General features: G+C 34.5%; 1 protein-coding gene and 1 pseudogene across 1 annotated transcript in view; one reads left to right on the top strand and one right to left on the bottom strand.

Moving 5' to 3' along the window:
- The window catches only part of LOC124178533 (glutamate receptor ionotropic, NMDA 2B), a 2,057,245-nt gene that overhangs the window by 2,014,867 nt on the left and 26,664 nt on the right, over positions 1-15,714 (bottom strand). The window lies entirely within an intron of this gene.
- On the top strand, positions 9,637-12,373 carry LOC124178548 (annotated as a pseudogene).

The raw sequence follows: 15,714 nt of genomic DNA, 5'->3' as shown, positions 1-15,714 counted from the left end.
AGCTAAGGTGCAGGCTTGTAGTCCCACGGAAGCGTGTCGGTTGTGTTTTAAAACACGATCCGCTTGTCGTCATTCCAGCTCAGTGCCACTTTCTGCTGTTCTACGGTATATACCTCATGCTTTCGACTCAATATCAAATGCTGATTTGTAGACAAATTTTCACGGTTCGAAACACATTCCAAATAATCGTCGAAAGTTATTTTTCTGAACGCTGATCCTTTGACACCCTTGGCAGGTTTATTGTCTTTCTCATCTCCCAGGACTCGGAACGCGTACAATTTAGCTCTCAATCCTACAAATTCCAGCATTATTTTTCCGTTATTCTCATCTTTCATCAAGCGAAGAACTTTTTTGCTCGCCAGAGGCATTCCATAAACGTTGTCAAGCGGATAATCAAACGTATCGAATTTATGCAAGTCCTCCTCCATATGTTCGTATATGTCGGGGACGGTAAAATCGTAAATCAAACTGTCAGTATCCGTATACATTAATTTTACTCGGTTGCCAAATTTCTGCTTAATAGAAATATAATGAAAATCGTAGATATATGTGTTAGCCAGATCCATGATGGAGAAATCTGCATACAATGGTCTATTTAACTTGACTTTCATCTTGCTGATTCTGAAGATAATCATCTCTTTGTCGAAAATGGTGCAGCTGTGAAAATTAGGTTTGGCTATAGTAGCTCTAGCACCGTATCTTCCATCCCATTTCGTGATCAGCCTGACATCTCTATACTTCCTAACATTTTACATTGTTTTGCCAAAAACTGCGTTGTTCATCAGTTTGCAAAAATTTTTCTCGAATTCGTTGTGAGATTTTTTCCGCAAATCGGTATTCAAATCTATGTATTTTTTGAGCCACGGGGTTTATCTGAATTTGAGAACTCTGTCAATTTTTAGTAATTTCAAGCCTAATTGTAAGCATTGTTTCAAAACGCTATAGTAAACAACGTAGTTTTTCTTAGAAAGTAGCGTGGGCGTCAATTTCGGCTGTTTATTGTTCGAGATCGGAGGTATATAGTGCTCCGGACACAGTGGTAAATCTTTATGAATTTAATGCAGTTCCTCAGGATATTTCAAATCCACCTCCAACAAGTAACCAAACTCCGCATCGTCCGAGATGGTAAAAACGTCGCATTGTCCGAAGTCTGATACCCATTTGATGATTATAGCAGCACCGTACAAATTATCAACGTCAAAGTACATGAGATAAGATTCTTCGACCTCAGTATCGAATGCCTCCCCCATGTACCTGTTGTTAGCCTTTGCGTATCTGTTCGAGCACTGTGACACACCACCTCGAATACCTTTTTCGATAAACATAACCATGTCTATGTCGGTGGGAAGCTCGAGCTCGATGTCAGTACACTTCAACATCGCATCAAACAACAGACCGGGCGCGGTGTAATAATGTAACGGATCCAGGTTGTACGTTGTCCAACAGCTCTGTCGAAAGTTTTGAAAAACGTCGGCTAGTAAAAACACGTCCGTCTGTAAATCCAAGTCCGAATACTCTCCCAAAGTTTGAACGTTAAAAGTTTGCCAAACTTTACATGCATGTGCATATTCGTCGTCTGATATATCCCGATCATTTAATTTTGAGTAAAATTGTTGTATGCATGGTAGCTGTCTGTCCTCGAGCTTTTCCCAACTGTCTATGTATTCGTACGGGAACATTCCTTCTCTGGTCAATAACTGAAATTTATCTGAGCTACGATAAAATTTTCGTGTGATTGATTTTTGATCATCACCAAGATACGTTGCTAATTTCTCAAGACTACTGGGCATGAAACGGTACGAATCTACGAATCTAAACTTTATATCTGTCCCTCGACATATTTTGTAAAAGAAATGTACTTTTCTTTGTTTACGGGTAGAAGCTCAATTGTGCCCTCAAGCGATGTAGCCAGGGCTTTGATCAGAAAATGTTATAAGATTATTTGAAAATTAGAAATGAGGCTTAATCAATATTAAAAATCTTTTACAAACTATGAGTAGTAGAGTGAAAATTTTAATTTATTTATAAATATAACCACACATAAGCCGTCATTATGTTTAAAATTCATTCATTCATCCATTCCACAATTCATTCATTCCAGGTGTATATGGTTAAAAACAGTGTATATAGTTAAAATTGGCGGATATTGTTGAAATTATAAATTGTTGTCAATAACTGTTTTTCGTCGAGGCACTGTATTTTCTGATATCACTTTTAATATGCTTCGTTTTATCGTCTCTTTTTAAATTTGGGCTTGGGTTTGGAGTGTTTAATTTTTAATTTAATAGGTATGTCCTCGTAGTTTAGATTTTCTTTATTCTCAGTTAGTCGACTATTTCAGAGAGGAACACCTCCGCACCTCCTTCCTCCTGGAGAGACATAGACCAAGCCTCTTAATTTCAAATTTGTGACCAGGTTCCCCACTCCCTGGGTCTAACCTAATCCACTCGTGCCGTGTTCATTGCGCGGTTATATTTGAATCATTACATTTGCCTCCCTTTTGTGATGGTTAGGTTTATCATAATTATCACAAACACCAGTTATTGTCATTGTTCATTATCCATACTCAAATTTATTATATAATTATCGAAAACTGCTTCATGTCCACCGTTCCCTGCACATACTTCAAATTTCATCACCTTTTTGCATTATTAGCACTGGAAAGTTTGTCACACGCATTCTTCCACACCCATTCATCCACTTGTAAAAACTAATTAACAATCTTCTGGTTTTCCGTTATTCCGATTATTACAATCTCGTCCACTTAATAAAAAATTAAATCTAACTCACAAAATTTGCTTGTCATTATTCTATGTCGAGTCCAAAGTAGAGGATGAAATCAATTTCATTGAGATTCATACGAGTTAAATACATTGTTATATATTTTTATTTTTTTTTGAATAATAATAAACTTAAATGTATATAAATTGCTTTCAAAATTGATTCAGGAAACTAGGAAGTTTCATACTTGCGTAAATTTAATCTATTATATGTACCTTTGACATCATTTAAATTTTCTGGATTACATAACACGAACGCATTCTTTCCAATCACGTTTGTAATCTTATATGGTCCCTGATATATGTGAAAAAACTTATGAGTTACTCTATCAGCTGCATTAGAGGGTAGTGGTACTTCTAATAAAACTAGATCATTCACATCAAGAATAATCTTTGTTTTCACTTTTTGTTGCTTGCGTCGATAACGAAAGTTCTTCAACAATCTTTCCATAGCTATCATAATTTTAGTTTCTCTGTCTACTAACTCTCGCAAAGCTAAAGGAATTGGATAAATTTTTCGTACAATTGGATTTGGTTTAGTTACTTTGATTTCATGTTGATATACTTGAGTACATCCGGGTTTATTGGAAAACAAGACTTGATACTTTTTACGAAGTGCACGAACAGTTTCAATCTGTACATTACTGAGTGTCGTTAGACTATGCACGAAGTTTGAAGACTTTTTAAAAAAATTATGATCCTCTCCATGTATTGAAAATCTTTCATCTCTCTTTAAATTTTAAGATCTTTCTTCCTCATTTGTTTCTTCTAGTTGTTTATGACTACTATTTATTTCAATGGCTTTAACTAAAAGCCAAATTTAACAAAATCATTTTCACAAGGTAAATTATTTTTATACATTTCACAATTGAGATGCTGTGTATCAACATCATTATCATTAACAATATTATTTTCATCAACTACCAATTCAATTTCATTTTCTAAATGGCAGAGGGGTTGTTCATTATGAATCAACACATCAACTCCACAATTTTCTTCACCAATAACAAGTTTATCATTTTCATCACTTGAATCTGAATTAACATTTTGCATATTTATTATTTGAATTAAAGTTACTTCATTATTTGCAGAGGATACCAATTTATCTAAAGGTTCCAAATCAAACAACACCGTTGGCATACCGATATGAACACCGTTGACTTCCAACATACGATCTTTGTAATTTATTATCACTTCGTTTTTCAATAACCAATCATTACCAAGTATTATACGATTAGATAAATGTGGAATAACAAGACATGAATATTCTATAACTTGATTTGCCAAATGCAATTGTAAGGAAACTTGTTTTTTAACAGTTATAGTTTTTCGTCCAATAGCTGGGATTACCATTACTTTACTAACCGGGAGAATATCTAAATTTATTACTGTCCTTAATCGATTGAAAAATTCTTCGGATATACATGTCACTTGACTACCAGTATCAAGAAGTGCATGTATTCTAATCCCCAAAACAGTAACTAAGATATGTGGACATCTTGGTACAGTTAATCTTGAATTTTTTTGGACATTTTTTTCAGTACCATTTACATCATAAGATAGGTCCGTAATATAATCAAAAGGGTCACGACACGTTATTGGACCTTGATTCAACGCGCCGATAGTCAGTTTAAATTTTGTTGTTCGTTATTACTTTTGTTATTATTAAGATTCCCTGTTGGTAAATGGTATCCATTCGACCTTTAATTTTGTCCAAAGTAAGTAGGTGGCGGATAACTTGTGTTGGGTAAACAAACACTAACAGCTGTTGGTACAGTATTTTGAAAATTTGGATTCGTAGATACCCCGTTATGTTGACTTATCTGTTGATATTTCGGTTGTGCGTTAATGTGACCTGGTTTATTGATTTCACTGGTATTATACGAATTGTTGTTATAAGACTGTGAATTTTGAGGTTTTTCACGTTCTCTTTCTTCATAAGTTAAATCTAGCTGAGCTAACGCGGCTTCAACTCTATTATTATCGGAAAAATCAATTGCAACTAACGATTCCCTCACTTTAATCGGCATTTGTTGAATAATACTATAATTTACTTCGTAATCCGACAACTTGGGTTCAAAATACTGAGCTTCTTCAGTTTGTTTTAAAAAAATACGTTTGCAAATTATTTTCACTCCCTTTGAATTTGCGCATCGACCAACGATTTTTTTCTCTGATTCTTATAGCTACGGAATAAAATTCTTTCAAAAATGCAGTTTTAAAACATTCGTAATCGTTAAACCTACTTTTTTTTCCATCGAACAAAGTTTTAGCTCTACCATTTAATGCACCATGAATAACTAATATTTTTTTGTTCAGCCGGTACGTGTTTCACATCGAAATATCTTTCTAAATCGTTTAAAAATTCTCTAGGATTCGTGTTATTCTCCCCAGCAAATTTAGGTACTTTTATCTCTGTTTGAAATGATTGCAATTGGTTTATCAAACCTCCTACTAACCTTCCTTCAATATTTTGACTTTGTTGAATTGGTTCTACTGCCGACAATCTTTCTACCAATTGACGTTGTATCTTATTTTCCTCCGTCAAACGTCGAATTTCTGCCATCATCGTGTCCTGCTGCTGCTTATCACGCAAAGACTTGTCCAATTTTTTTTGTTGGTTAGCCAATTGTTGTCGTTCTAGTCTCAATTTGTTCAAATCATCACCTCCTTCACCTCCAGTCACATTGTCTTCACGGTCAGAATTTGAATTTGTCGAACCTGGTGCCATGTTTTTGTACTGAATATTTCGGCCGCTACGTGTAGTTTTCGGTCTAGAAACTGTAGTTCGTTTTACTCTACCCATGCAATTAATTGAAAATTATAAATTCTATCTTAACCTTTTAATCATTCACACTTTTTCCTAGCTTTCGAGCCTTCGCGTTGGGCGCCAATTTGTAAGATTATTTGAAAATTAGAAATGAGGCTTAATCAATATTAAAAATCTTTTACAAACTATGAGTAGTAGAGTGAAAATTTTAATTTATTTATAAATATAACCACACATGAGCCGTCATTATGTTTAAAATCCATTCATTCATCCATTCCACAATTCATTCATTCCAGGTGTATATGGTTAAAAACAGTGTATATTGTTAAAATTGGCGGATATTGTTGAAATTATAAATTGTTGTCAATAACGGTTTTTCGTCGAGGCACTATATTTTCTGATATCACTTTTAATATTCTTCGTTTTATCGTCTCTTTTTAAATTTGGGCTTGGGTTTGGAGTGTTTAATTTTTAATTTAATAGGTATGTCCTCGTAGTTTAGATTTCCTTTATTCTCAGTTAGTCGACTATTTCAGAGAGGAACACCTCCGCACCTCCTTCCTCCTGGAGAGACATAGACCAAGCCTCTTAATTTCAAATTTGTGACCAGGTTCCCCACTCCCTGGGTCTAACCTAATCCACTCGTGCCGTGTTCATTGCGCGGTTATATTTGAATCATTACAATGTGAATCGTAACCCGACAGATTGTGGAATATCACTGGGATAGTGTGCGAATTTTGGTGATTTAGATTGCAACCTCGATGAGCAGCACCACGGTACTTTCCCGTGAAATGGCAGTGATCACGATGTTTCACGTCTGTGAGTGTAAACGGTTTTTCACAAATGTGGTACACTGTTGTTGAATGAAATTCGTTGATTTGATTGAAATTGAGCGGTTCCATCGGTACGACAGTTTTGAAATGAACTTCTAACGAATGTGCCAATTCCGCTAACTCATTCACAAACCATTGAATGCAAGTCTCTCGACGATTAATTTTGAATTTTGAAAGCGAATCGTCAAACGCACAATGTAGATAGTAAGCTATACTTTACGGAAGATGCTTCTGATAAATTGTTCTTGTACCCACCTTTTCAAGCGTAGGTTCCAGTAAACATTCGAGATCCGCGTAAATGCAGAATGGAACGGTTTCTTTGTACTTGAAATTTTTAAATTTCAGTATTTTTTCTTCATCTGTAGGTAGAATAACTTTGGTTTTGTTCAAATTCATGCATTAATACATTGTGCTTTGTCAAACAACTATCACATAACCAAGTACGACATTTATGCTTAGAAATTTGAGATCTTGTTAATCGAGACAGATTTCGAACACAAGTGAAATGAAAGATTCTATTTTTTTTTATAATTTTCCATATCAACATCATCATCGTCATCGTCAGTCATTTCAGTTTCTATCGCTAAAAGATGAATTACAGGTTTGTCAGACTTGTTTCGGCTCAAATAAATGGGTGCGATTTCATTGCGCTTCAGTTTTTCCGTACTATCTATACCATAAACGTTGATTGAAAGTTTGTTGAGTTTCTCAAATTTTGGAACCTGGTCTAAAGACGTTGGAAAATGCAAACCTTCGTATTGTAGCACTGAGCTGAAATACGGATATGAAGTAATTTCACTGGGATTGTTGTTGTCGGCTGGGAACAGAGCTGCGGTGACCGACCAAAGAAAGCAATACGAGTCGCTGTTACGGATGTTGACGACAGCCTTCTTATCTTGAATATCTTTGGGTAGTGGTGTGTATGTGAAGACACCGCCTGGTAGTGGCACGTACTTGTTAATGTTGACGGTAAGGTTTATAATTTCAAGTAACGACCAGCCTGAATCCTTTTCTTGGAAATCTTCCACCTTTTTCAACAAACGCTCCGTCGCGTTTTCGATGAACCATTCGTTGATATCTGTTGTCTGGAGGATGATTTCATTTCTCGTATTAAAAAATTTGATCTCTTCCACCGTGTGATCATCTTTTCTAACTGCAAATTTACAAGCCAGGATAACGTTGGTTTTCAAGCTCCTGTCTTTCTTCAGAGCGTTTTTTAGTCTCGTCACAGCTAGTACCTTTGCATCTTCTAGAAATCTCTCCACATCTTTATGCTTCAAATTGACGATGGATCCAGTTCGAATTCTCCCCTCAAAAGCTGATTCCAAATCTTCCCAGTGAACTCGATCGCTTCTTCTTACTTTCCGCGTACCTCCACCCGTTTTCTGAAGACGTTTGAATTTTTCCGCGAGCGCTTTCAGGAGTCCAATCGTTGTAATAATTCTCATCTTTTCTCCAATCGATGAAGCCTCTCGCAAAATATTGTTCAGAAGCCGAATATTTTAACTTCCAAATTTTATCCATATCTGAATCTCTGCTGTTGATGATGATTTGTCCAAAATTTTGTACGCCGATTCCATAATATCGATCAATCTCAAACACTTCGCGGATTCCATCTTGAGCTTTTTCCTCACGTATACTTGACAAGTTGAGACTTAATGATCGTTTGCAGTGATGAGCGTCCTTTTTATAGGGCAGCTGTACGTATGTTTGTGTATGCGCGCGCACCTTTTAGCATTCCCAGAGCGATAGTAACCCAACACCGCAGATCCATGGCTCTGAATGTACCGCGGCTATCGGTCGACCTTGCACTCTGGTCTTGACTGAACCCGTTCAAAATTCATCGTTGAGTTCACATGACAGTTACAAGCCAAAAAAAATGTCACGTGGTTCATATCAAACCGGCATCCGAGTAAGTGAAAAAAAATTCTCAGAACCATTAATTTTGGAATGTCGCGTGGTTGATAATGTGGGAAAGAAATGTGAGGTGGTCGATGTTAGACATCAGCGATATCCGAGTGGATAAAAAACAATTTTCGGAACCATTAATTTTCGAATGTCGCGTGGTTGATAACGTGGGAAAGGAATGTGAGGTGGTTGATGTTACACATCAGCAGTCCTACCGTGGGAACGGAATTTGAAGTGGTTAATGTTACACATCAGCAGTCCTGTCGTGGGAAAAGAATGCGGGACGGGAAACCGTCATCCAGGTCGGTAAAAAAGTGCACGCCCTCCGCTGCGCCCTCTACCGTTGGCAGGCGAGCACCACATAGAGACTCCGACCTTCGGTCGGTAAAACAGCACGATTTTGACCCTTGACCCATAAGAATTGTCCGTAAGGCAGTGCGATTTTTCACCATCGACCGATACAACTGTCGGTAAGGTTGCACTTTTTTAACCTCTAGTCGGTACGGCAGAGCACGTTTTATCTGACGAGAGTGGGGGTAACCTTCAAGGATTTGCGTCTGGGGTGCGCGGAGCGGCTCGGTCGGTAAAGAAGGTGTTTGTACTCAGAACCCCCATTGCTATACTACTTAGGTTAAACCCGCGCACACAGTACTAATTTTTTACGTGCGGGAGGCGGATTACGTGCAAAAACGAATTCGATATCGACAAGCGACATCACCTAACGCCTTCTGTTTTTGTATTCAATTCTTTTATAGCCCATGTACTATTGGCCTATGACTAACAGGCATAAACCATGATAAACGGCAGATCAATAGCGCAAAGAAGTTGATTAATCGAATTTGATTGTGCACGTAATTGCTTGCATGCTATTGACAAAACCGTGGACAAAACACATCAAGCAAGCAATCCAACACGTAAATATCACGAAAACAGACATAGTGTGCGGCTGACTTCAGTCTATGGAGACTAGAGGTAAGGAGAACCGTCTCAAATGGGGAGAAAGCTGAAAAAGTGTCCAGCTACAAACACTAAATAATAGTTCAAAAACCCTCCAAAATGGCGCCAGCATATGCAAAGGATGTGGCATGAATGTAGCAATTGTAAATGGATTGAAGTATGCTGAGTTAGAAAATTTAATATTTTCACTGAGTAGAGTAGTTAGTAAAAGTCAAGTATACTATACTTCAACAGTTTACGTAGTCCAAAATTTATTTGTGAACATAACCGAAAATTATTGCTGTGAGAAAACTTTAAGAGTAATAGAATTTTCGTGAACTTTGAATCAAATATTTAAAAATTTTTTAGTGTTGAATGTTATAAAACTTTTTAAAACATTTTAACAACAATGGGCAAAATTCGCGTGGCGAAAAGTTGTACAAGTGGGCGTAAATTGAAAAATAAATAAGATGATTCGTCTCAGCCTCCGTCTTATTTACAGCCAACAATATGTATATAAATGTTTTATTAAATATTAACTTCATGAATAATTATGTTATTTTTTTAATTTTTATAGTCAATCAACATGTCAACATAATTTGTTTAATTAAATTTTCAGACACCGGCGAGATTGGAAAATTGGAAAAAGTCCTTGGGAATTAATTTGAAAGCATCAGATTATATTTGCCATCTTCATTTTAAAGAGGAAGACATAAGAATGTACGATAGGGTTGTTATAAAAGGGGAGCTCAAGATTTTTCCTAAAGGGAAAAGGCAACTCAAAGATGAAGCTTTGCCAAGACTCGAGCATCAGTTTGTCCCGATATATTTCAATCACTCTGAAGATGAACAGCATTGTCAAATTGAAGAACATCAAATTGAGCAACAAAAAATATTAACAAATGAAGAACTTTCTAATAATTTGATGGATGCTATTATTCTAATAGAACAAGACTTGGACGAACCACCGTCAAGTCAACATGTACATGATATTATCGAAAATCAGCAGGAAACCGAAGCAAGGGCACAATTGGAAGATTTCAGAGCTGAGATCAAAAAAATTTCATTACCGCCGTCTTGGTTATATTTAGATAAACCAGATGGACTGATATTCATGCGGATAGACGAAACAACTAGGCAAATCGTAAACCATCTACGATTAAACGAGGATACGTCAATTACAGTAAGTATTAATCAATGCCCGAGTAAATTTATCCCGTTTATTTTTTTTTTTTTAGTAACAATAATTTATTTATATAACATTGCAGGTAATTTTCCCTAATAATGAAGAATTGTTATTGAACGAGAAAATCGATTCGTTTCGTGATATTTACGATTACTTAAAATCTGTAGAGAGATGGCCATTGTGCGTGGGCACTCAAGTCGACAGTTATAGGTAAGAATGATTTATTTTTTACATGCATAAATTAATGAACTACTAAGAAGGGTTTAATACGATTTAAATTTTAACAATTACGTAAATTTTCAGATATTCGAGAATTTGCAAAGGTGTCATTATTAGTGAAGATACTTACAAAAGAAATCAGCCCAATCCAAGATGTAAATCTTGTCGAATTTTAAGAAATCGCTTACAGAAACGTGATTCAACTTCCATTAATTTAGAGAGAGTAACAGCTATAAAACGACGTGCTTCAAATCTACTTAAAATATGCAAACGTTTAAAAAGAACGGTAAGTTTTTTAAATAACTATGAACATGAATTTATACTATTAATCAAGCTGGTTCGATTAAATATTGAAAATCTGGATCCAAGATTTTTAACAATTTTTGTATTGTGGTTATGGCATTGTGGTTATGGTTTGTAATTATGGTGTTACAATATTATCACATTATTTGTTTTTTTAACAGAATACTCATGTTCATATTTGTGCTCTTTCAACGGCTGCGTAGTGAATCAAAAATAGATTCTTACGAGAGATTCAGAGACATGAATAATTGTAACAAAAATTCGAAAGAAATAAACATTAAGTATTCATTTAGCATATGTGAATACTAACTGAAATATTTTCAAAAAATTCTTCAGCGAACGTGAGCAATGAAATCTCAATAATATTTCGGCTAAAATAGTTTCGATTTGTATATAAAAATTGTACATATATATTTTTTCTAAAATAGTTATTATTTTTACACTTATTCCAGTGTATTGAAGATTTGTCTATAAAATTTGTATATTTTTTGTAATTCTGGAAGAAAAAATTTTATTATTAAATAAAGCAAGTTTTCTCATTCTAATCACAACAAAGTAAAGTAGGATTATAATTTTGTACATTGTAATTATTACGTTAATAAAATGATTATAAAATTAATTTATTGTGCTTGCATAGATGTAGTAGTTAAACATTAGAAGTTGATATAATAATAAGTAATAATTGTTTCATAATTTTCAATGTTAATAGGACATTAAACTAATATTAACGAATATTTGTAGTACAATATTATTCTGTGGTATTAGCGTTTTTCACTTTAGACAGATATCGAAGAAAATAGTATTGGACATTTTTAAATGGATCGTTAATTAATGTTAAATATTAACTCGATATCTTCAAAAGATTTGTTACCAAACTTACGATGAATTTATTATTATTTTTTGTTGTAAAAAGCTGCCGATGGATAACTGTAAGTTTGTAATACATCATTATTTATATCTTTAGCACTTGCAGTGCGCTATATGTGCGGCACCTTTCATGCGATATTGAATAAAAATATTAGTATCTTAATTAGTTATAATAGGACATTAATATTACTTATACTGAAACTTCGTAGAATGATAACCTTAGCACTACCATGAAGGTTAATCAGTTGCAAAGTATCAACTATGTCATGAATTTAGTAATATTGCAAATTTTTTAATATTGTTATTAAATTAGTGACGTTTACAATTTATAACTTCTTTGCAGCAAATTCAACTGAAAGAACAAATATTTATGGCTAAGTCCGAGTGTGCCAAAAAGTCAGAGGCTGTAGTACAATATGCCATTCAGAAGTTACCTACAGACTTTCAAAATGCCGTAAATTCATGTTTTGCAGCTGCAAAAAAAAAAGTGTGAAAGGTCGACGATATACGTTACAATGGATATACGAGTGTACATTGATTCGTTTAAAAAATAGAACCATGTATCAATTTTTACGCAAACGCAACATTTTACCTCTCCCGTCAATTGATACATTAAATAAATTTATCAGAAAAATTAGTTCTTCTGCTTATGGCTTCCAAGCTGCTACTTTTCACAGCTTTAAAGAAAGATGTGAGACAATGCAGGAAGGACACAAACGAGGGGTGATTTTGGTTGACGAAATGAAATTGAGCGAAGGAGTATTTTTCGACTAACAATCTATGAAATTTTGTGGCTTTGTGGACTTGGGAAGACATACCCCCGATGATTTAAAAAACAAAACGGCAGATCATGCCTTAGTTTTTAAATTTGTACCTTTCAGAGGTAGATGGGTTCATTCCTTGGGTTGCTTCCTTTCAAAGAATGCGTGTAAAAGCGAACCACTACATAAGCTCATTTTAGAATGTATCGTGCTTATGGAAAATAGTGCTATATGTATTGATGCTGTTGTTATGGATGGTGCATCATGGAATCGAGGCGTTTGGAAAATCTTTGGTGTAGACGAAAACAACATCAGCTGTGAACATCCTTGCGATAGCTTGAGGCGATTATGGATGATATCAGATTTCAATCATTTACTCAAATGCTTTCGAACTTCTACGTTAGATGATAGACTTCAAGAGTTCAAGGTATAATTGATAAATAATATTTTTGTTTAGTTGCTGTTATTATTACTATTATAAATTTTTCAGACACCTTACGGAACTGTTAAAAAACGGCATCGGGAAGCTCTCTTAGAAGAGGAAAATTATCGTCAACCAAACATGAAAATTGCTTACAAGCCAACACCAACGCACTTGAATCCAAAAGGCTTTCAAGCGATGAATGTTCCTCTAGCAACTGAAGTATGTATAATTCAAAATCTTTACTAATATCTGCTGATGAAATGATCCTCTTTTCTTTGATTAATTTATTATAAATTATCTTACAGGTGTTTGGTCATGAGGTATCTGTTGCGATCGCACACTACCAACCAATGTGTAATAAATTAAAAGATTCGACTCCAACGTAATAATTTATTGATCTCATTTTCAACTTAGTCCAAGCTATTCAATCGTGTATACCAAGAGATGCTCTGTACGCTAAAGATGATTGTCGTAACAAACAGGTAAGAATCATTATAAAATGAAACAAAATAATAAAATATTGTAAGTTTGTAGGTTTAATTGGAAAATAACCAATTGAGAAAGATTTGGCTCATATTACGATAATTGGTGCCATACAAAGACTCTCATGCAAAACGTAAACTTGTTATATTACAAGTAGTTTGCGAAAATTTATCTGATCAAAATTTTTGTAGGTGAAGAACGTTCCAAAAGAAATTTAAAATACTGTGTCTGTATGCATTCATGAACTCAAGAAATTGTAAATCTGCAAATTTTTCTATTGTTTTACAATTTTTTTGTTATTGTTTTATCAATGATTTCTTACATGGTCATAATGCTTCTATACTTATTTTGTATTAACGTATTTCAGGCAATACTGAAATTCCTGCAATTTTTTGAAGATTGGGAAAAGTTTGAGAAGAAAATACCTGTTTCGAGGAGTACGTCAGTAGGGTTAAAAGTTACCTTACGGGCAACACTAGAAATTTTGGACATGCTCAAAGACGTATGTGATTTTAAATATTTGATGACAGCAACTTTATCCCAAGACCCTTTGGAGGTAGTTATACAAATCAACATTGTTTTACCATTACTTATTATTATTATTATTATTATTATTATTTCCTAATGGATATTTATCTACTTTCAATTTCAGAGATTTTTTTCTGTCATGAAATATTCTTGTGGAGGAAATGATCATCCCGATCCAAAAATGTTTGCCCAAGTATATCGCTTAGCATCTTCTTTTTCCCTCATACGTCCACCAAGAGAGTGTAATGTTTCGGGCACGGATCTTCTAAAAAGTCTAGTAGACGCTAAGGAAGTTTTAACTTCTTCAAATAAAGATAGCAAAGGTTTATGGCTTCAAAGCATCGATGATATGTTGGAAAGCACTGAGCTAATACTTAAAGGCTCTTCCATCGACACAGACCATGATTACAACGAGGCTGTAACCATCCGTCTAATCATATATTGCTGGTTATATTGTTCGCAAGTTGAAAAAAATTGTGAAATGTGTGAATTTTTTACAATGTATACAATGAGTGCGGAAGCTGGTAAAAAATTACAGAGAAACGATGTTATTTGTAAAATGGATTTATATGGAGGATTACTTTTTGCAAGTAATGAATTATTTAATCTAACTAAGCAATTAGAAAAGTGTGTTCTCAGAGCTATTAGTAAAAATCTCACCAATTTGGAAACAATTTCTGACATATCAATAGAGCTTAAGAAAGATGTTTTATTGAAAGTTGGATGCTTTGAGCATGAAAATAAATTAACTAAGAAAATAATTGATATTTATATTGTTATGCGCGCTCATTTTCTGGTGAAATCTGAAAATAGGCGCTATGACGAAGCCAAAATTAAGACAAAGACGAACAGAAAAAAATGCCAAATTACTTTCTTAAATAAAAGACTTATATCAAAGACTCAAATATTCATGTTAAATAATTTATTTTATTGTTATAAATTAATATAAGTTTTTTATCTGTAAAACCCACCCTACGATTGTTTTTGTAGTTACATTTAAATTAGAAAGTAATTTATATTTTTTATACGTGTTACGGGGTAGATTGCATAGGCTCCGATGAGCGGTAATCGTAGCTTACTCCACGCCCAGCCAAGGTGTTATTTGGCTATTATAGGGTCCGTTCACGTCGACTGTGCACTCGCATGCTACTACTCCCAGTGCAGGAAGTGAATGGAATAGAAAGGGATCGGTATTAAGGGAAGGTAAACGATTTAAAGTATATGATTGTTTATTAATAGTCAATGCAACGGAGTCGGTCGAACGAAAAAGGTATGGTCTTGGTTTAGAGGGATAGGTGCCTTGCTTGAGCGCTAGGATGGATCTGCCTAGTTTAGCGGGATGTAGAAGGCAAGCTAGCTGCGAGTTACAGAAGAATCTGCTGACTCGCGGACGATAAGAGTAGACTACAGAGCATGAGGTAACTAAGAGTGTGGGAAAGGAATAAGAAGTCTGGAGGACGTAACATACGAATAAAATTGTTTTGAAGCATTAATTATTTGATATTTCTTTTAATTTATCCAAATTAATTGTTTAATCAAAAAACTGACATTTGTGAAATTGATTTTTATTATTTTTTTCGAATAATTGTTGTTCTTAAATTTTGTACATGCTATTCACTCATTTTATTAATTTTTTTAATGTTTTGAAAATAAATCAGGCGTTAAAAAATCATAAGCAAACGATTGATTATGTGTTTTTATTGTATTCTTATTTTC

The sequence above is a fragment of the Neodiprion fabricii genome, chromosome 3, assembly GCF_021155785.1.
Source record: "Neodiprion fabricii isolate iyNeoFabr1 chromosome 3, iyNeoFabr1.1, whole genome shotgun sequence".
Taxonomy (NCBI): Eukaryota; Metazoa; Arthropoda; class Insecta; order Hymenoptera; family Diprionidae; genus Neodiprion; species Neodiprion fabricii.
This window is presented reverse-complemented; position numbering and strand designations above follow the sequence as displayed.